This window comes from Malaya genurostris, chromosome 2 (genome assembly GCF_030247185.1).
Source record: "Malaya genurostris strain Urasoe2022 chromosome 2, Malgen_1.1, whole genome shotgun sequence".
Taxonomy (NCBI): Eukaryota; Metazoa; Arthropoda; class Insecta; order Diptera; family Culicidae; genus Malaya; species Malaya genurostris.
In genome coordinates, this window is record NC_080571.1 from 221,350,139 (window position 1) to 221,372,153 (window position 22,015).

General features: G+C 37.6%; 1 protein-coding gene across 9 annotated transcripts in view; it reads left to right on the plus strand.

Annotated features, from left to right (window-relative positions):
* LOC131427694 (protein rolling stone) overlaps window positions 1-22,015 on the plus strand; it is a 233,170-nt gene that overhangs the window by 46,274 nt on the left and 164,881 nt on the right. For 4 of the 9 annotated variants that reach the window (XM_058591120.1, XM_058591129.1, XM_058591123.1 and 1 more), the window contains exon 2: window positions 10,882-11,258. The exons of 3 other annotated variants lie outside the window; for them this stretch is intronic. The gene's annotated coding sequence lies outside the window, so the exon portion shown is untranslated. Of the gene's footprint in view, window positions 1-10,544; window positions 10,733-10,881; window positions 11,259-22,015 lie in introns of all 9 variants that reach the window. 2 more of the 9 variants (XM_058591121.1, XM_058591124.1) reach the window with 2 other exon arrangements.

Sequence of the window (22,015 nt, forward strand, 5' to 3'; positions counted from 1 at the left end):
ACACACACACACACACACACACACACACACACACACACACACACACACACACACACACACACACACACACACACACACACACACACACACACACACACACACACACACACACACACACACACACACACACACAGATACACACACACACATTTTCCTATCTCGACGAACTAAGTTGAATGGTATATAACACTATGGGTCTCCGAGGCTCCGTTCGAAAGTCGGTTTTTCCAGCAATTCTAATACCTTTCTATAGAGAAAGGCAAAAACAAACCTCCTAGAAAAAAATCCGTATATGAGAAAGGCAAAAAAAAGTACGTTAACATATTTTGAAAATATCGTATGTGCTGGATTACGATACCAAAAACGACGTTGTTAATTTTGTTAGCGACTAAAATTTTGAAATTTTCAAGTTTAAATACTTTTTCATATTCCATAGTAAGTTCAATTATTCGGCCAAAATTACTTCATTCCCTTTACCACAGTGCGATGCGATGCTGCATTTGCCCGGGTGATGAATTTGCACACGTTGTCTCGATTTCACTGCCAGCCGCCGTGCTGCCTGGCGTTGGGTGCATTCAGGCAATACCGCGAAATGGTTCGGTCGGTGGCTCGGTTCTGACAGACAAACACGGCCCTGCCGGTCCCACTCTCGTCGGAAGTGGAGTGCCATGGTGCCCAAAAATTCGTATATATTTCAAAGAGATTTATGGTGCAGCATTAATATCGCATAGGCACCGTGCTGTGGAGGAATAATGCAAGTGCATGGCCAGACGAGCTTATAGTTTCCGACCCGAGGAAACACACCGCCTACGGTGACAAAGCCACCAAGCCCATGATTCGAGAGCGTAGAGCGTCGAACGTGTCGAAAGCGGGCGGAAAAAAATGTATTCTATAATCGAGTAGTTGCGGTAGTCATTAAATTATAACTTGGTTTCAGCTTCCACACAGCTGCTCAACAAACCGCAAACTTTACGGCAGGAAATACCGGAAATGGAAATTCCTTTTTATTTTCCATCAAAATATTCATCATTTCCGAACCAGAAGAAAAAAAACGCACTCTGCTCGGAAATTCCAATCATGGACGGAAGCCAGTTCCGTTTGATTGGTTTACTTTGCTTGAACTTTACGCGGCCAAAACACGACAGAGTACATAAATTGAAAAGTTTTCCATTATCCTGGACTGTAACTGTCTTGTTGGGAGATTCATCGATCACGGTGAAAATGAACATATTCATTTAAAACAGAAATTCCAAGCGGAATAGCGCAGTTGAATATTTTTTCGCCCACGGAGTTCAATTTCGGTGGAATCAGACCCTAATATCCTTTATCCCACATAATAAACAATATTCATTCATGTCGTTTTCACATTGCTTTATATTGTGATGAATAACTCTCAAATCCCTACATGGAGCTCAAATATTTCTGCACGATAAACAATTCCTTGTCAGAAATGAACAGTTGGTCAGTTTGACAATGAAAAGGTATTTCATCGAAATGTTTTTATTTAAAATCTTTTTTTGAAGCAAACAAACAACGAATTCGCTTTCCACATAGTGAAATTCATTGTTATGAAATTCCATGTCTGAACAGAATTGAAAAATCGACCTCGGCCATCCGGGACTGTGTCCGGGCTGGGTGAAACAAAAATTTTTCCAATTTCCTTTTGAGTGTCACTCAACTACTCAACTCAATGATATAAATGTTTTCCTTCGCAGGATTCCGTACGGGTGAATTCATGTGTACACGAATCTTCTCTACGATGTATCCTGCCGTCGGAAGCACGTTGAGTTTCGTTTTCCTTGAGCGCAAATGCCACCCGTGTACAGTTGAATTATAGTTGAAGAGTAACCATAACATTTTTCTATCGGTTCAACTGCTCATCGTCTCCATAACTTGAATATGAAAAATTTAAAAAATGGATATGAAAAAATTAAAAATTTAGGATACTTTGATGTACAAAAAAAAGTTTAATTATTCATCCTTCCTTGTGCTCATCCTCGTTCAGTTAATGAATTCATTTCTCGAAACGGCGGTCAAATGCCCCATTAGGAAGGATTCCTAGCAAATCCGACAAAATGATCCGGGGTATCTGATGGTGTTTTCCGGATTCGAAGGTTAGAAAAGCAAGAAACGCTCTTTTTGTATGATTTTTGTGATTTTTGGGAGGAGGAACCGTAATTGAAAGGCATTTATTTTCATTCATATGAATATTCTGTGCTACTTTTGAATCAGATATCTAAACAGAACCTGTTTAACACGCCGGTAACAAAGGCCCCTGTCAGGCAAATAAAGTAACACCTTTTTCCCAAATTTGGATTTTATTTCTCAACTAGCTCTCCCGGAGAACTTTGTTCCTCCCAAAACTCATATCTGAGTTCTAATTATTTCTTTCAATAATTAGTTCTCTCGAATTTAAACGATATTCAGATTGCAGAATTATCAAAGGAACTGAGTTATTCGCGTTGAAATCCAAGTTCATAACATTTAATAATTGAATTCAGTGTTTTAATCGAGTGTATCTAAATAATCTCAAGAACTATCACATACACACATAAAGCCATAAAAATTGTTGACATAATCGATGGATTCGCAGTAAATGACTGATGTCCTAATCATCAAGTGGGATGCGGAGTAGTTATGTGAAATATTATTTATGTTTTCTATTGTGCGTTGAGTTTATTCTACGATCTTCTAAAATATTCATATCAATACATTGTTTTGAAGTCAATATGTTATGTGGAATCATTTTGTTTGGACATGTTCAAATTCAGTTGAGTGAGAATTTTACATCTTTATGACCCCGAACGACATTTAAGCGAATTGCAGTGATAAGAACTTACGAAATCGTAACAATGTAATTCCCAGCTCAGCAACTATACCTTATGATAAAAAAGAACCTGAATTTTACTAAAAAACGCAAAATTTCAATTTTTAATAAATTTCCTTATTATCGCCTTCAAAGTACTCTCCTCCTGCGGCAATACATGCATACCAACGCTTGATCCAATTTTCCATACAAGTTTTATAGGCCGCCGAAGGTATGGCCTTTAGTTCACGCAGCGAATTCTCTTTTATGGTCTCTATGGTCTCAAAACGCACTCCCCGCAATGGTAATTTGAGTGTGGGAAGAGGAAAAAGTCACACGGGGCCATATCTGGAGAGTACGGTGCTTGGTTGATGATATTGGTTGAGTTTTTGGCCAAAAACTGCGACACAGCCAACGCTGTGTGAGCCGGCGCATTATCGTGGTGTAAAATCCATGAGTTTTCCTTCCATAAGTCTGGCCTTTTTTGCGAATGACCTCACGCAAACGACGCATAACGACCAAATAATATTCCTTATTAACCGTTTGACCGTCCGGAAGGAATTCATAGTGCACCACACCACGAATATCGTAAAAAACAGTCAGCATAACTTTGATTTTGGACCAACTTTGATCCAAGCTTGTACGACCACCTTTGAAGCGTTTATACCACTCGTATGCTTGTGTTTTTCCTAGATACAATTCACCAAAGGGCCTTTAAAACATATTCAACGTTTCGGAACACTTAAATCCATTTGCAACACAAAATTTTATGCACGCACGTTGTTCTAAATTTTCATCCATTATAAAAATCGCCACACGAAAATTTTTCAACTTCTTTGTATAGACGCCAAACAAAAACTAATTGTACGATATGCGTTAAAATTTGACAGAATGTGTATAAAAGTGTTGCCAACGTTGAGAGAATAAAAGTTTACCGATTGGACAAGCGCGGGAATTTTAAAATGAAAATTCCGGTTCTTTTTTGATCATAAGGTATTTTCATCGATTTCATATTGAGCTCATGCTGGAAAAATGAGTGAAACATGTATTGAAAGTCTTCCTCAGCTCCAGCGCATTTAACACGACTTAATTTTCTGATGGATTCTATTACGTGGAAAAAAATCGTTGTGAACCTATACACGTTACCTTTCTGATATCAATAAATTTATCTGTAAAAGTCCGTACATTTTTTTCGTGTGTCAACAAAGGCTTTCTATAACTTCATACCGATAAATGACTTAGAAAATATGTATGCTGTTCATGAGGTGCCCATACCAAGTTAGGCATAATTTAGATGCGATTAGTGCATTATAACATAGATGTTGTCGCGATAAAAACGAAGTGAATGTTATTTTTGGGAAAGTAAGTCGATTTCTATGTACGCGCCATTTTTTCTGCTCCAGTTTCCTGGTAACGTAACGAAAAATGGGAAAGAAATAAAATCGGCTCAGAAAGACTGCCAAACAAGCGGTAGTTTTATTGGATTTTATGTGATGTAGTCAAACTTGTAACCGAAAATATCAAAACATTCTTGGCCACCCGGCCCATCGAGAATCATATTGCACATTTGCGAGAGAGCATGGAGAGAAATGTAATACGCAGAGCGAGGCACGTGGCTATACGCGACCTACTGGCCTCAGCTCTTAATGACCTAGTGTTCATATTTTGCATCTTCAGCGGGCAAGCATTTCACAACTCGATACGCGCCAAATAACATATACATTGAAGATCTAGCATGCATTGAGTGGAAAATTCCCAATTCCATACCAAACAATTTTCTAGATTTTTTTTATTATCCCGATGGATTTTCCTTATTCCATATATGCTTTATTGTAGTCGAGGCGGATTGCATAAAAAAAGAATTGTATAAATCCGTGCAGCCATTCTTGATTCATGCCCGTACATACATTTTTCGACTTTGTTTTATATATTGAAAAGCAATAAAATTGTATGAAGGGGATGCCAAAATGTCTACAACACTTTCATGCCACGATTTCACACCACAGTTTCTGCGATGATCTCTTGGTTCGGTGAAAATCTCTTTACAGCATGCTTCTTTTTGAAATCAAATAACAGTAAAATAATCGCTGGGGGCTTAAGCTGACGAATACAGTGGATACGGTAGCAATTCAAGTTTCAATTCATGGAAGTTAGCCATGGTAACGATGAATATTTTTTTGATAACGTGATGATGTAATAAAACGCAGAAACCAATTTGCACTTTGCACTCATGCTAAATTTTAAATACACTTGCTTTTGAAATTATTAAGTTGTTAGCTATCATCACTTTTCGATTCTCCATGCCTCATTTGGAAGACCGAAGCGAGGTGCATTATCGTCGTTTATGCGACCACTTTTAAATTCAAAGATGGTGGATTGGTTTCGAGTTGAGGGAGTCATTACAGTCCGAATTTCAAGGAACCGGAATTTGTCTTTACCTGAGTTTTATACTGTTGTAGTTGAAAACACATTAGTATGAGGTTTTTGCGTATGAGTTTGTTGGAATTCTGATATAATTATGAAACATTGCTGAAAATTCAATCTGAAAATGATCACTTGCTATCGTTTAATGCCACTTTCGTTTATTATAATACAACTGCAATCTCCTTTTTTTACTATTTGCCTTATAATAAGACCAAGTCCTTCGACTTAGCAGAATTACGCTATAATACTTGCAAAAAAAGTGAACATAAAAACCCTCATTATGGTTATGTAATTTTTTATCCTCTAAAGAAACCATCATTTTTTACACTTGTTTATTATTGAACTCTCGATTCGCATTTTAAAAATCTTCATTCTGACAGAAAAGCAGCAATCTGTATATACAGAATCTTGGTCACAAATTTACTCCAAAAAACTTCAAAGTATAGACTTATCTGTATACTTGGCAACCCTGCCCGGATAATGTTTATCAAACCAATTCATTATTAGCCCACTATTTCTTGCCTTTCTCTATTGAAAGGATATAGATTTGCTAGAGAAACCAACATTTAATCGGATCTCCGGAGACCCATAGTGTCATATACCATTCGACTCAGCTTTATAAGATCGAGCAATGCCGGTGTGTGTTCTTTTTAACAACCTTTCTACGCGCTCACTTTTTTCGGAGATAGCTGAACAGATTTCAACAAACTCAGGATTGTTTGAAAGCTACTATTGAATTTCGAAGATCAAATAGGGTACACTAATCAAGTGGCTGTAACTTCCGGTTCCGGAGATATAATCGTATAAGTAACTTAACCGACAGATCAAAGTTTAAATGTATAATTGTGAATACTTTTGGTTACGTTGTCGTATTTGTAACGTATGCGCTGGGTACTACTTGAATCAATCTGAACGAATTTAAATCAAGAGCATAAATTTAAGTTTTTATGTTTTAATCCGAAATGATTTTCTCACACGACACAAGTTTTCATAGATATTGCAAAGAGGTTCTTCAAAAAGATAATATTGAATGAAGTCAAGAAAGTTTATGTTTTCAAATTGAAGCACAGCACTTTCAATTTAAAAACATTTGTGAGGCACATTTAGAAGAATTTAATCGTTTTGTTGCATCGTTGCTCTAAACGACGGGATGAGATTTGAAGCACACTCTGCAGCTCCTGAACCGTAGTCGGATCCGAATGAAATTCAATTGTAGCCAATGGGACCAACAACTCTTTCATTTGCTTAATTCAACAAACTGAATCGGATATTATATGACACTTTGTCTCCCAAGCCAAATTTTACTGTTTGAATTTTCAAACGGTTGCATAAGTTTTCTATATAAGAATGATAAAAAACAGTGCTTCAATTTCAATCAACACACGAAAATCGTTTTTCTCCATAGTTTTGAATTTATTTTCTCGGGGGAACAGTATTCTCATTCCTATGTCGAATTTTGCACCAAATCATATTCGCAGTTGGCAATACTCGCTCAGATTTGAATGAAACTTTCTGAACATGTAGACTTCGTCACAAAAAGCCACATTGCATACTTTGTTTTTTTTTCTTCTAAAATTGATCAACCTATTTTGTATTTTAAAAATGGAAAAACTAACTTTTTCAACCATTTTTCCAAGTTGTTCTTGTCGTCAAACGACAAATCCTATAAAAAAGAAGTGTTGTACTAGTGACTTTCACAAAATCAGTCAAAGATTAGAATAAAAATACTGAAAAAAATTCTTATCTAGTCCTACACAAAAACTTTAAAAATTTAAAATCAATTCACAAACTAAACATCAACTCATTTAATGAAGCATAAATATTGAAAACACTGAGAAAACCAAAGATTTCTCATATCCTCAGGAGGTCTCAATGGCAGAACTAGTAGACAGATTAGAGAACATTCGTATTTTGATTGAAAAATGAGGTTAACCAAAAATAATTTAATGGATTGGAAGCTACCAGTTGCAAAACACTCAAAAGCGAAATAAAACCGCATAGCAAACTAGATTGCAGATGTAAATTTGAAGAAATAAAGAATATCTTATAATTACCAATTACAATGTTTACAAAACGAAGCGTATTAAAATGTTATTGTTCGCGACAAAATCTAGACAGATTAAATATTTGCTTTAGGTTCAATCCAAGATGCACTTTTTATTCATTCAATTGTGCATGATTAAAGACTGTCCCAGAGAGTATGGACGCACTTCGATTTCGCTGTGAATAAAAGTGTTAGATATTCAAATTTTATTCGATATACTGATAATATTAGACTACAACAACAGAATATTATTCTCAACATTCGCTACTTAGCCATTGTAGACTAGCTGGCGCACCTTCTTGCGAACGTTCCTCATGAAATTCTGTACAGACTTCTTGGCGACAAGTTTTGACACTTTTTTCCAATCTTTTTCGAACTGTTGAATGGTTTCGGCTGCCGAGACATGTTTCCTAAGATATGCCTTCGTTAATGCCCCAAATTCCTCAATTGGTCGAAGTTGTGAGCAATTTGGTGGATTCATGTCTTTTGGGACGAAAGTGACATTTTTGGTAGTATATCATTCTACCATTGATTTCGAGTAGTGGGAAGAAGAAAGATCTAGCCAGAAGACAACAGGATCCTTGTGGTTTCGAATCATGGGTAGAAGTCGTTTTTGTAAACATTCCTTGATGTATATTTCGCTGTTCATTGAAGCAGTGGTGATGAAGGGTCTCGAAATCTTACCCCAGCTACAAATTGCTTGCCAGACCATAGCTTTCTTACCAAATTTTTCGACTTCAATCGATGTCTCGGACTGGTTTAACACTTGCCCTTCTCTCACCGTATAATATTGTTGTCCCGGCAAGGATTTGTAATCGAGTTTCACGTAGGTTTCGTCGTCCATGATTATGCAGTTCAAATTTCCAACAAGCATCGTATTGTACAGCTTTCGATCCCTCGGCCTGATCGATGCTTCTTGTTTCGGACTACGTTTTGGTTGTTTCTGATTCTTATAGGTTCGAAGATTCAAACGTTCTTTAGCACGAAGAACATTTGACTTCGAAGTGCCCACTTTTTTGGTCACATCCCGAACTGAAACCTCCTTCTTTTGCTCGAACGCCTTCAGTATACGTTTATCCAACTGAGGGTTAGGAGGACCTTTTTTTCGGCCCGTTTTCGGTTTATCCATCCGTTATCCTCACCGAACTACCTGATTGCATTTCGCACGGCTTTTTCACTTACTCCTTCCATTTTTGCTATCTTTCTCAGTGACAGTCCGCGTTCTATGCACCATTTGTACACAATTTTTCGACTTTGTTCTGTTGAAAGTCCACGCATTTCGAAACAAACTAATGAAAACGAATAAACAACTGCACAAGTGATTAGAGAAGCCATAAATTGACAGATTCTGAACCATTGCGAAATGGCAGCGGTTTTTGGTTGCGTCCATACTTTATGGGACAGTCTTTAGTCATCCTCAAACTAATTACAGTTAGTCGTCGTCGCAACTCCGGGAAGTTAGGTGGATTTGCCTCTTTCGGTACAACATGGAATCCATTCGCTTTACACCATTCCAAAACATTGACAAGATGCCAAACAGGCCAGAATAGAAGGGAATGGTATTAATCGCTTCTTTCTTTTTACCTTTCCGGTAGTGATAAAGCTCTGGTTTGCTTAACCACAGCTGCATATTACCAGCCAAACCAAATATTTTTTGGAAACTTTTTCTTTATCCTGAAATACGCCGTTCCGTCGCATGGTAGTATGAAAACGACATTCCGGGAAGCTGTCTAAAGTTTTCCAGCACATAAGTATCACGTAGGAAATCTTTTTCAAATATTCGCGATACAACTTGTGAGCCCGTGTTTTAGCCGTCACATTCTTTTTATCGGTACGATTCGTCGCAGTTTGCTGACCCGGGCTGGTGGTTCAATTCATAGGGCACTGGCTTACAAGTCAGTTGTCATATGTTCCAGTCCCGACCTGGAAGGATTCATAGTATCAGAGGATTGCAGTACTAGCCATTCAATGATTCTGTACGCTGTAGAAACGGCTGCGAAGTCTGTTGAACCAGAAAGGCCAAATTCCACCAAAGGAATATAATGGCAAGACTTTACTTTTCGTTACAGTTTTCACCTTGAACGATTTATTCCTTGCGGTGGTTGAAAGTATGCACCAAAGCTGGTGACATTTTTTTTCTCTAGCCACAGTACGTACTGAAAGATCTGGTCTCTTCTGAAATATTTGCTCCACCTTCCCATCTTTCTGATCCGGATTTCATTGCTACCGCACATAATCACTTTTCGCTTCTGCTCTTCTTTAGACGGCATCTTCGATCTAAAAGCTTGTAGTATCACCAAAACTTGATTTTACACAATTAACAGACATACGTTTATCAGCCTGTGAATTATTTCGTCCCTTGATGAAATATTTCAAGGGATATAAGTATTTAGGGGGGTGTTCAGATTATCACACGAACAACCCTTACTTGTATCAAGGATTGAACATGGACAAATTTCGTCCCTTTTGTGTGTTCAATCCGCGTTCATAGTATTGCATGCAATTTTGCATTAAATTCATGTGAGTCTTGGGGGCTGTCCATAAAAGACGTCACGCCGCAAGAGGGAGGGGGGTGTTTCATAAAACGTGACCCTTGTGACAGGGGGAAGGGGTGGGGGGGAGTTTTTTGGAATGTGACGTCCAATATTTTCAATGAACGCATTTTTGAAATACCTAATTATATTACTGCTTTGCCCTATTTCCTGAAAAAATCTCCACAATAAACGTTCACATTCCATAGGGAAATGTGTATTTGTTGATGTAAAACCTTCTTCTTGTAAATTCGAAAATGAATGATGCAGGAAATCATTTCTGTTGTGATCAGCAAAAGTGCACGGAGGAGCGAGTAAATTAGCGAAATTAATAAATTTTGCCCAACATGAGTAAAAAAGAAAAAGATGCCTTCAAACGGTTTAACTTAAGTTATGCACTGACAATTTTTTCAGTAATTTGATTTTCTAGCATTGATAATAGTGTATCATAAGAATTTCTCTTATCTGATTCTGATGCAGTTTATTCAATTGTACTCCATTTGAAAAAGGGCGGGAGAACAACGATTTCAGACGTAGATCATGTCATGTCTTATCTTGATCATATGTGATTTTCCTCCACCAACTTCACCAACTTCTTGACGCATATTGAATTAGTCGTACAAAACCGAAACTTTCGAAAGATCAACATTCTACAAGGACATTTTTTGTGCACGCACTATAAAAACTTCTTTATGATACTCTTTACGATGCAATTATATCGATTGCGCTTTTTATACAGATTTGTAGTAAGCTAGATTTGCTATGAAGGCATAAAACGAGATTCGAACGATTCGAATTGATTAAATGCCAAAAAACTCCGCAGTTGTGTTAACGCCATAAATGATGAGCCGGATAATCTTGGTAAATCGAACTGAAATCGTTTACGACACATATAAAAGCAAACCACTCGGACGGAAGGATTAACAGGTGTTTATGTTTGTGTCTTGTGTGACAATCCCTTGAAAAAAATGTCGAACATATATCCAATGTTGTATCACAGATATGTCACATTATCACATACGAGCTCTCCATCGAAAACATTTCTAACCACGAAATTCGCGTTTTTATTTATTCAGTAATTATATCTACAATAAGTGCGACATAATCAGTCAGAAAAAAGTGTTTTATTTCAATCGATAAGTAATTGTGAACTGAAATGAGATAAAATGTGCCCACAAGCAAGGCAGTCCCGTTGGATTAGCCAACGGTGAAAAGTGTGTGCTCAACCGAAAAGGATTAAACGAACATTTCGGTATACACGGTACGGTATACCGCATCGGTCGGAGATAACGTGAAATTTGCATTTTGACCGTTCCATCTCGCTGCGATTGGAGCACAACTCCCGCCGAAACATCGCTCACCCGCAGGACGAACAGACAGGCATCGCGTTGGAATATCAGGAGCAGCAAAGTTGTGCGTGTTCGCACAACGAAACAAAGCCTTCCTGCTTCAGGTAACGGATCTTGTTCCATGGTTGTGTTTGTCTTGATTGTGTTGATTGATTCTATCTGCATGCTAAGGTTAAATAATATTTTCGAATGACATATGTTGACATCCATCCTAGCCATTTGTCACATTCATTTCAGAGCATGCATCACTTGTGTCTGCTAGATCGTTTGCTTTTACGGTGATAGATGGAGCTCATGTTTCAAATTTTCGTCGCACCTCAATTAAAACCTCACAAACTTTGAATTTATTAAATTATTATAGCGCTTATTTCACTACATATTTCAAACAAATCCTTTGTTTCAAGAATAGTGAAACCGATAAGAATTATTTTAATTGCTCACTTCAAATTTCTAAATACGTGAAAATAAGATCTGATTGAATGTGAAACTGAAAGTAACAATGATCCTCATGTGTTTTTCACGCCTACGCGTTTACTATTTCCGGCACCCTGAGCTGGGGTAGAGCTTAAAATACGATTTGTAACCAATTTTAAACCAAATTCAGAAGAACGTTCCTGACGATGGTAAATAAACAATCTGTCAGCGTTCATTGTTAAGAGAAATTTCTTTTTCATGCATTTCTAAAACATTTGGCATAAAAAAAATCCTAAAGTCGATTTTTTTTTCAAAAAAAAATTTTGTTGATCTGAACGTTTCATGCATTTCATTCTTTACGCGGTTTTTCTACGCGGTGCATATCCCCCGCCTAAAAAATACCTCAGTGATGTTTTTAATACTTGGCATCCCTATCCCGGCTGCATATAAAGGCAGGCTCAAAGATTTTATTGTTGATTCGAAAGACAGTATAAAGATGTGTTCCACATCAATACTCTCGTTTTCTCATTGCGTGTGAGCATTGCCCGTCGTAATTGAATGTGTTAGTGACGCAAACTTTTTTCAACTTCCATTTTAAAGATTCCGATATCTTTGGCAAGAAATGGAGAAAATTCAAATAATTCTTTATGATGATCTGTGGGACTGAAAAGGGCCTTGAATTGTCACGAACGATGGGATCTGCATTTAGACAGAACTGAGATGGCTCTTGGAGTGTACACTCGGTAAGTTCGTCCGAAATTTGACTCGGAACTCATTGTGATTTCCGATTGGATTCTAAATATGATGAAACAGTTGATTCCAGCCGGAATTAATAAGTGAATTTGGAACTCACAATGAATTTCGACAGGCCCGTACCTAGGATTTGGTTTCGGGAGGGGCTGAAGATTACTTATGTACCTAATTCTCGGTATACCTTGTACCGGTATTTTTAACAGACACTTTAAACTTTTCCATTGGAACTGTCATTATAGAGTATTCAAAAAAAATTATGACTGTGTCCGAAACTGTGCCTCTTTACGTTTACTGTCATGTTATTTCTGTATAACGTCGCTAAGACCTTCAAAGTATTTATATAGCACAACGATTCACAAGAATTGATGCCGTATATTATAAGATCATTTACATTCCTACTTTAAATGATGACAATTCACTGAAACAAATAAACGACATTGTGATCTTTCCGTCCCATTGAGACGCCCTTCGAGGCACTTGAGCAGCTTTGAAACACTCGTACTGACTTTAGTCTATTGTCGGGTAATCATTCTGTTCTCTGACGTATAATAACGGATTCGGCCAAACATGTACCCGAAGTGCGCTTGCGTTCGTCTTTCTAGCTCTAAAAAAAACATGTGCGGATCTAGCGGCAGGATATCTTTCTCATCTGCAGAATCTTTCTTAACTAAGGCATGCTCGCACATTTTCCGGTCGTCCTGTACAATTTTATGTATTATTATTATTGTTATTTATTTTACCCTGGTTTCATCCTCCATTTTATGTGGTTTTGACTCGGTTCTGCTTCGTGGGACCTGCCGCTGCGTGCATTATCAGCAGTGGAGTTTTGACCATCACGTAACGCTCAAAACCTCTATCTCACGGTGTTATCTACATGATCAACAGCCCCATAATATTTCGCAAACATTTATTTTCTTTTCTGCTTTTGTTTTGAGTACGTGGCTGTCGGTAACATTTAAAATATTGAAACCGTTGGATCTGACATTTCAATTTACTGAATATTCTCATATCCAGAAAAGAACTAATGATTCCCTCCAAGTTTTACCGTGCATAAGATACAGGAAAAAGTTTCAGTTGTGGGAATAAAAGTTATGGATCTTCTTGCAATAATATTTATGCTCATTTTCCTTCAAAATTAGATGCAAGATTTCGTTTCGATAAGATATGTCAACGTGCTAATTTTGATCAGTGTAGTCCATGTCGTTGTAGGATTATTTCTAATCATTTCATAATTTTGACATTTCCAATAGATTTTGCAAACAAGTGGCTTTTCAATATGTTAAAATTTCCAAATCTCTTGTAATGCTTTTTAACACCCATAACTTACAAAAAGTAACACAAATAACGCGTCGTAACACACAAAACTTACAAAGAAGTTAAGGACGTCACGCCTCGTAACGCTTTTACCTTTTAAAAATGTAACTCTTGTAGCGCTTCGCAACGCCTATAACTTACAAAAAAGTAACACATGTAACGCTTCGTAACGCCTGTGAATCACAAAAAAGTAACACATGTAACGCTTCGTAAAACCTATAACTTACAAATGAACGACGTATATAACACTTCGTAACTTACTTAAAAGTAACGCATCGTAACTCATTTACCGCCAGAATCTAACTCTTATAACGGGTTTTAACATTCATAATTTCCACAAAATAACTCGAATGATTTGTAACCTTTGTGTATTCTACGGGATCAACAGCCTCATAATCATTTAGGGGTTAGCCAAATTTTGTGCTAGGGCACATAACCGTTTTCATTATTTTTACGTTTCGTCTTTGACTCATCAGTGCAGAGCAGTTCAAATTGAACTGCTTAGTGCTAAACTCGGCAGTTCAATTAGAACCGCTAAGCAGACGTAAAGTTTCTGCTACTTACATTTGAACTGCTCTGCACTGATGAGTCAAAGACGAAACGTAAAAATAATGAAAACGGTTATGTGCCCTAGCACAAAATTTGGCTAACCCCTAAATGACCATACCTGCATCGGCCAGAAATAGTCGAAAACACGTTTTCGTTCGGCACGTCAGAAAAGACATTGCACTTCGTTGCAAAACAAAAAGTGTTCTGTAAGTAGCAGAAACTTTACGTCTGCTTAGCGGTTCAAATTGAACTGCCGAGTTTAGCACTAAGCAGTTCAATTTGAACTGCTCTGCACTGATGAGTCAAAGACGAAACGTAAAAATAATGAAAACGGTTATGTGCCCTAGCACAAAATTTGGCTAACCCCTGAATGACCATACCTGCATCGGCCAGAAATAGTCGAAAACACGTTTTCGTTCGGCACGTCAGAAAAGACATTGCACTTCGTTGCAAAACAAAAAGTGTTCTGTAAGTAGCAGAAACTTTACGTCTGCTTAGCGGTTCAAATTGAACTGCCGAGTTTAGCACTAAGCAGTTCAATTTGAACTGCTCTGCACTGATGAGTCAAAGACGAAACGTAAAAATAATGAAAACGGTTATGTGCCCTAGCACAAAATTTGGCTAACCCCTGAATGACCATACCTGCATCGGCCAGAAATAGTCGAAAACACGTTTTCGTTCGGCACGTCAGAAAAGACATTGCACTTCGTTGCAAAACAAAAAGTGTTCTGTAAGTAGCAGAAACTTTACGTCTGCTTAGCGGTTCAAATTGAACTGCCGAGTTTAGCACTAAGCAGTTCAATTTGAACTGCTCTGCACTGATGAGTCAAAGACGAAACGTAAAAATAATGAAGCCTTATAATATTTCTCAAACTCCGAATTCCGGATAGCTCAACTGAAAAGCGCTCCCTTGAAGCTCTAACGACTTCGAGATATTTTGTTCTCTTCCTCAGAACGCGTTCTGATTGGCCGGCGGAAACATGGGTCACATCAGACAGGTTTTTCTATAGTGTAATATTGAAACAATCAATGTTCAAATTGAAAAATTTCGAATTTATTGGTAGTTAGAATATATAAATATTTCTACAGATCATTGAGTTATGAGCTTTAAAAATATGACTGAAAATCTAGCGCAAGGATGTAATGTCGCTTACAACATAAAAGCTGTCGGCTCGGGTACCAGAAAGGCAAACACGAGTCATGAGTTTTCCTCTTTGATACTCAATGATACCAAACATTTCAGAAAACTTTAATTTTGAATTGTTTGTGATTATGCCACACAACTCAAAATGTTACCATAAATTGATGATCATATTTGCGATTGCAAGTAGCAAAAATTATGTTGATACGATAAACACAACAAGAAATATTATTATCACATAAATTTTGGAAAGACGCTCCATAGTAAAGGTAGTCGTATTCACGACAAAAGTGCAGTGATCACATCGAATAACAGCGGAATTATTTTCCGCTGTAATTTTCCAAAATCATCAATATATAAAAAGAACAGCAATGGCTCTAAATTGCTATCCTGTGGTAGCAGAGTTGCTACGGACACTATAAACCGATACGAATTGTTTTCTGTTTGTCAAGTAACTACGAATGATACAATTAGCGATACCCATGGAAACGTAGCGTTTTGTGGAAACGTAAGGACATGAAGTTGACCATTGGCGTAACATCAGCAAACAGCATATATAGTAAGAAAATGGATGCTTTTAAGAATTGAATATTTCGTCCGATGATTTTTCTTCTCGATTTAGTTTTGCTTTCAGATTTTGTAAATGTGTCTAGAACACTATAATATTCATTGTTTCTGTTTACGAAAATATTGAAAATCTCGGTGAAGCTTGTTATTAAAGTTTCGTAATGAAAAGCTTCAAGCGGAATTAATTTAATGAAACACTGCAAAAGGCTTTAATATTTCACTACCATCAGGAAGCAGCATTATATCTGGTTTGCCGAATAATCAATTGCTCAATTCTTCAGTTTAGAAATTGATGTTATTTTTTGTCGTGAATACGACTTACTTTACTATGGGGCGCCTTTTCAAAATTAGCCATATGGAAGAATGGGCAGAACTTAATCGCGAATATCTCGACTTGTATTAATGGTAGCAACATAATTCTTTCACCATTTCATCAAAAATATGATCAGGAATTCAGGATAATATTTTGAACAGTGTGCGATAACCACAAACAACTCAAAAATTAAGTTTTCTTAAAATTTGAAAACAACGCGGAAAACTTTTTACTTTCGCTTGGGTTTTTCGCGCAAGGACGACGTTTTTGAGATAGTCAGGCACATATCTTCAACTGAATGCGTATAAAAGGGGAACCGTGGTCGAAAATCGATCATTTCTTTTCGTGCGTTCGATGGAAGCAGACGTCGTGGGAGTGGAATCATCAACCAGCAGCGACAGAGAATGCACCTTCTGCGCAGGGTTGCCACATATACAGATTAATCTGCATTTTGCAGATTTTTCAGATAAATTTGTGACCAAGATTCTGTATATGCAGAATACAGATTATTGTACAGATCTGTACAGATTTGTACAGATTAAATAATGATCGAGTTAAAATATATTAAATAATGGTTGTGTGTTAATTCTAAAAAGAGGATTAAACTTATATAAAAGGATATGTTAAGGACAGTAAACACAGATGTTCTATCTCCTAACAAAGATTTGTTTATACTTACTTTTATTTACAACTAGTGTAGCGTAATTGCTTATGCTTTCAAAAATTCAAAAGAAGAAAGATTGCAACTTGCATTATACCTAATGAACGAAAGTGAAAATAATCAGATTAAGTTCTCACTTTCAGATTGGATTTTAAAAGTTTTTCGTCATATCATTATTTCGAGAAGCTCAAACACAGACTAACAGACATGACAGTATGAGTAAATTCTTATAAAAATAATTTTTCGTGATGCACTAGTTCCACCTATATTGTACTGCGCGAACTATTTACTATCTGTACACCCCTTGTGTTACGTAAAAGTTTTTTTACTAGTTGGTTTCCCATCGTTTGTCAACACCGATCAGCTGCTTGCAGGGATGCCTGATTTCATCAAAATTTTTGGAAATGAATCGTCACAATAAATTATTGGATTACGTTGATAATATATTTAACTTTTTCGCGATGTTGAAAGGTAACTATTTCTTTGACTCAACGTTGTTCATCTAGACTATTTTTTTTGTGTTGGTAGTTTTCACCCGAAATTAAGTGGCGGCAGACCAGAAGCAAGTAAATATTGAAACAAAACAGGTTCGATTTTGTATTGCGTTGGAGGATGAGAAGTAGGCATAATTCTGTATATAGTTTTGGCAATATGTATTAAATCTGTATCCTGCATGAAATTCGCATGGACGTATACAAATCAATACATTACAGGTAATTCTGCATGAATGGCAACTCTGTTGGTAAATGAAAAAATAAACACAGTATAGATGACAGACAGGATGTTTTTGATAGGGTAACGTGGCGCCATCATGACACATGTGAGTACTGTCCCAAATAAAGGAATATTCGAAATGACCGTTAAAATGATTGAAGAATCTAATTTGAGTGTCCTGTCTGTTAGTCTGTGGCTCAAACGCAAAAACAACTTTTAGCGTTTTTTCAACTACATCATAAAATTCAGACTAAGAAAAGTTTAGGTTTCTTCAAATTTGGGTTCTAAAGACTTTTTCATTCCGTTGTGCTTCGATTTCTTTTCACTTCTTTATACAGATTTTCAATACAGGTTTTTGAGCTCCCGATACAGATTTACAGATTTTTCTTCTGAAAAATGCAGATTTAAATGTGGCAACCCTGTTCACCATAGTTACTGTTTATTATAGTGAAAAATAAATGAACAAAGTTTTTATCTGATAATCAAGATCACAAGCTAAATATAAGTTAAACAATAATCTAGAATGGTTAAGCCACCATGAATATACTACTAGCTGTATTTATATTTGTAGATTCGTAGGTGTTTGTGTTAATTTTTCATCTTTTGTGCTAGTGCCAGTGATATTTAGACTGATTGTTGTAGTTTAATACAACAACAATAAACATAAACAAACAAGTTTGTTTTGCACCGTAGCAACAACTAGCATAAAGCGTTGCCAGAAACGACTAACAGACATGACAGTATGAGTAAATTCTTATAAAAATAATTTTTCGTGATGCACTAGTTCCACCTATATTGTACTGCGCGAACTATTTACTATCTGTACACCCCTTGTGTTACGTAAAAGTTTTTTTACTAGTTGGTTTCCCATCGTTTGTCAACACCGATCAGCTGCTTGCAGGGATGCCTGATTTCATCAAAATTTTTGGAAATGAATCGTCACAATAAATTATTGGATTACGTTGATAATATATTTAACTTTTTCGCGATGTTGAAAGGTAACTATTTCTTTGACTCAACGTTGTTCATCTAGACTATTTTTTTTGTGTTGGTAGTTTTCACCCGAAATTAAGTGGCGGCAGACCAGAAGCAAGTAAATATTGAAACAAAACAGGTTCGATTTTGTATTGCGTTGGAGGATGAGAAGTAGGCATAATTCTGTATATAGTTTTGGCAATATGTATTAAATCTGTATCCTGCATGAAATTCGCATGGACGTATACAAATCAATACATTACAGGTAATTCTGCATGAATGGCAACTCTGTTGGTAAATGAAAAAATAAACACAGTATAGATGACAGACAGGATGTTTTTGATAGGGTAACGTGGCGCCATCATGACACATGTGAGTACTGTCCCAAATAAAGGAATATTCGAAATGACCGTTAAAATGATTGAAGAATCTAATTTGAGTGTCCTGTCTGTTAGTCTGTGGCTCAAACGCAAAAACAACTTTTAGCGTTTTTTCAACTACATCATAAAATTCAGACTAAGAAAAGTTTAGGTTTCTTCAAATTTGGGTTCTAAAGACTTTTTCATTCCGTTGTGCTTCGATTTCTTTTCACTTCTTTATACAGATTTTCAATACAGGTTTTTGAGCTCCCGATACAGATTTACAGATTTTTCTTCTGAAAAATGCAGATTTAAATGTGGCAACCCTGCTTCTGCGTGGTTAATAAAAACCTCAAACGCTCAGGTCGCATCTCTCATTCGCTTGCTGGCCATCGAAGCGCGAGGACCAGCCAGCAGCAGCAGCGGGAGTTAACCAGCAGCGAGAGAGAATGCACCTTCTGCGTGGTTAATAAAAACCTCAAACGCTCAGGTCGCATCTCTCATTCGCTTGCTGGCCATCAAGGCGAGAGGACCAGCCAGCAGCAGCAGCGGGAGTTAACCAGCAGCGAGAGTGAATGCACCTTCTGCGTGGTTAATAAAAACCTCAAACGCTCAGGTCGCATCTCTCATTCGCTTGCTGGCCATCGAGGCGAGAGGACCAGCCAGCAGCAGCAGCGGGAGTTAACCAGCAGCGAGAGAGAATGCACCTTCTGCGTGGTTAATAAAAACCTCAAACGCTCAGGTCGCATCTCTCATTCGCTTGCTGGCCATCAAGGCGAGAGGACCAGCCAGCAGCAGCAGCGGGAGTTAACCAGCAGCGAGAGTGAATGCACCTTCTGCGTGGTTAATAAAAACCTCAAACGCTCAGGTCGCATCTCTCATTCGCTTGCTGGCCATCGAAGCGCGTGGACCAGCCAGCAGCGAGAGAGAATGCACCTTCTGCGTGGTTAATAAAAACCTCAAACGCTCAGGTCGCATCTCTCATTCGCTTGCTGGCCAGCGATGTCAGATCTACGGAAATCTCCGTAGATCTACGGATTCGACCATTTTCTACGGATCTACGGATCCGTAGACAAAATCTACGGAAATTGGATTTTTTCTACGGAAATCTAAATTTATCTACGGAGAACTACGGAAACTAGTTTGGTCTGAAGAGCAAAAAAAAAAAAAAGGTTTTCACCGCGAGAGTTTCCGAGAAAAATGCCAATCTACGGAAATGACACTACTACTATCTGGCATCGCTGTTGCTGGCCATCGAGGCGAGAGGACCAGCCAGCAGCAGCAGCGGGAGTTAAATTTTCCACCAGCAGCGAGAGAGAATGCACCTTCTGCGTGGTTACAACCTCAAACGCTCAGGTCGCATCTCTCATTCGTTTGCTGGCCACCAAGGCGAGAACCAGCAGCGACTGAAACTGGATTCTGAGTGTTATTGGATCTAAATTTAGGTCTTGAACTCAGGGTCCAGTTCTCTATTCCAGACTTCTATTCGGTTCTTCTTAAAACCATAATAATACTCCTAAAGAATTATGCAGAATTTACTTTACTGTACCTCTATACAACCCATTTTTGTCGTGAATACGACTTACTTTACTGTGGGGTGCCTTTTCAAAATTTACCCTCTGAGAGAGTGATAAGAATCAGAACGCGTTCTAAGGAAGAGAACAAAATATCTGCTGCTGTACAACAAATCGTCCGGGAAAAATGTTCCGAAAAGTGGTGAATATCGCAGTGAGTTCCTCAATTTGGTCCTTGTGAATGCTAGAAACGAGTCCCTTCAGCATATTGATAGTTTTTTTCAATAAAATATGCAAATCCGAAATGAAATAATCGACATTTAAATTCTGTATGCGGCTATTTTTATAGCCGTTAGGACCGCCCATTAGTGAAAAAGCTACAAACGAAATCAGGTAGAAACAAGCCTCTCAACAAAACTTGAATCAGTTTGGATTAGAGGCGTGCAAAACAGCTCATTTTGGTGAACAGCTCCGAACCGATCAGCTCACCAAAGTGAATCGATTCGATGTATCAGCTCATCAGCTCTTTTAGTTTGAACATAAGGTTCATTTTGTGCGCCGTTTTTCTCATGCACCGGTTTTCTTTCATATGCATGATCAAAATTGAATCATTGATTTGCAATGATGCAATGAATGCAATGCGAATTAGTTTATCTTTAATTGATGTCGACTAAATTGAATCTCTTAAAGAGCCAAAGATCCGACCAGCTCGTAGCGTGTTCCCTTCGTCATAATGCAGTGAACTGGGTAGCAAATGAGTGAGCTGAAGAGCTGCGGTTCTTTTGAAAAGAGCTGTGAGCTGTCAGCTCACTTCAATGATTCGATTCACTGGAACAGCTCAGGAGCGACTTGCCCATCTCTAGTTTGGATTGTATCGCCACTGCGAGCAGATGTGTTTTGTGTCGTCTGCACGCTTTCGACAAGAGCGATTACGTCACAGCTGCCAGTCATTAGCATTGGGATAAAAACAACGGTGGAGAGCATTGCACAATATCAGCCGTTCTAATGGCTCTAAAAGTTTTCTAAAGAACTATTAGGATTTGTTGTTTGCAAATCGTAGGGAAATATCCTCAGTTTACTACATATCAAGAACAGTTTGCTTAGATTTGTGCACTTTTCGCTGTGTGAAATTCACAGTAATCGAGATCAAGTGAAGCTTTCTTTGTTTTTGCGAAAAATGTGAAAAAGGGGAATGCGTGCATAATTCATACAATTGATATTCGGAAGTGTTAAGGAACATGTCAGTTGTTTTCGTATTCACGACATCCAGTTATGTCTCTGACATTACCCACCCGCCTTTTTTATTCAATAATATAATATAATCATTAGCCACACTGCTTAAGCTCCAATGATGTTATTTGACAGATATGAATATATACAAAACATAGAGCGAATGTTACTTTTGTATGACTGTATACTGAAAAATGAAAAAACTTGTACTGAGTTTGGTAAAAGAATTAACATTTCAAAGTTTACAGAAAATTGATATGTTAGTAAATGTGCAGTAGGTTTTACATAGGACTTACTGATATTCAATAGTGTTTTACTGACGGCTGTAAGTTGGTGAAATTTTACATGTCGTTCAGT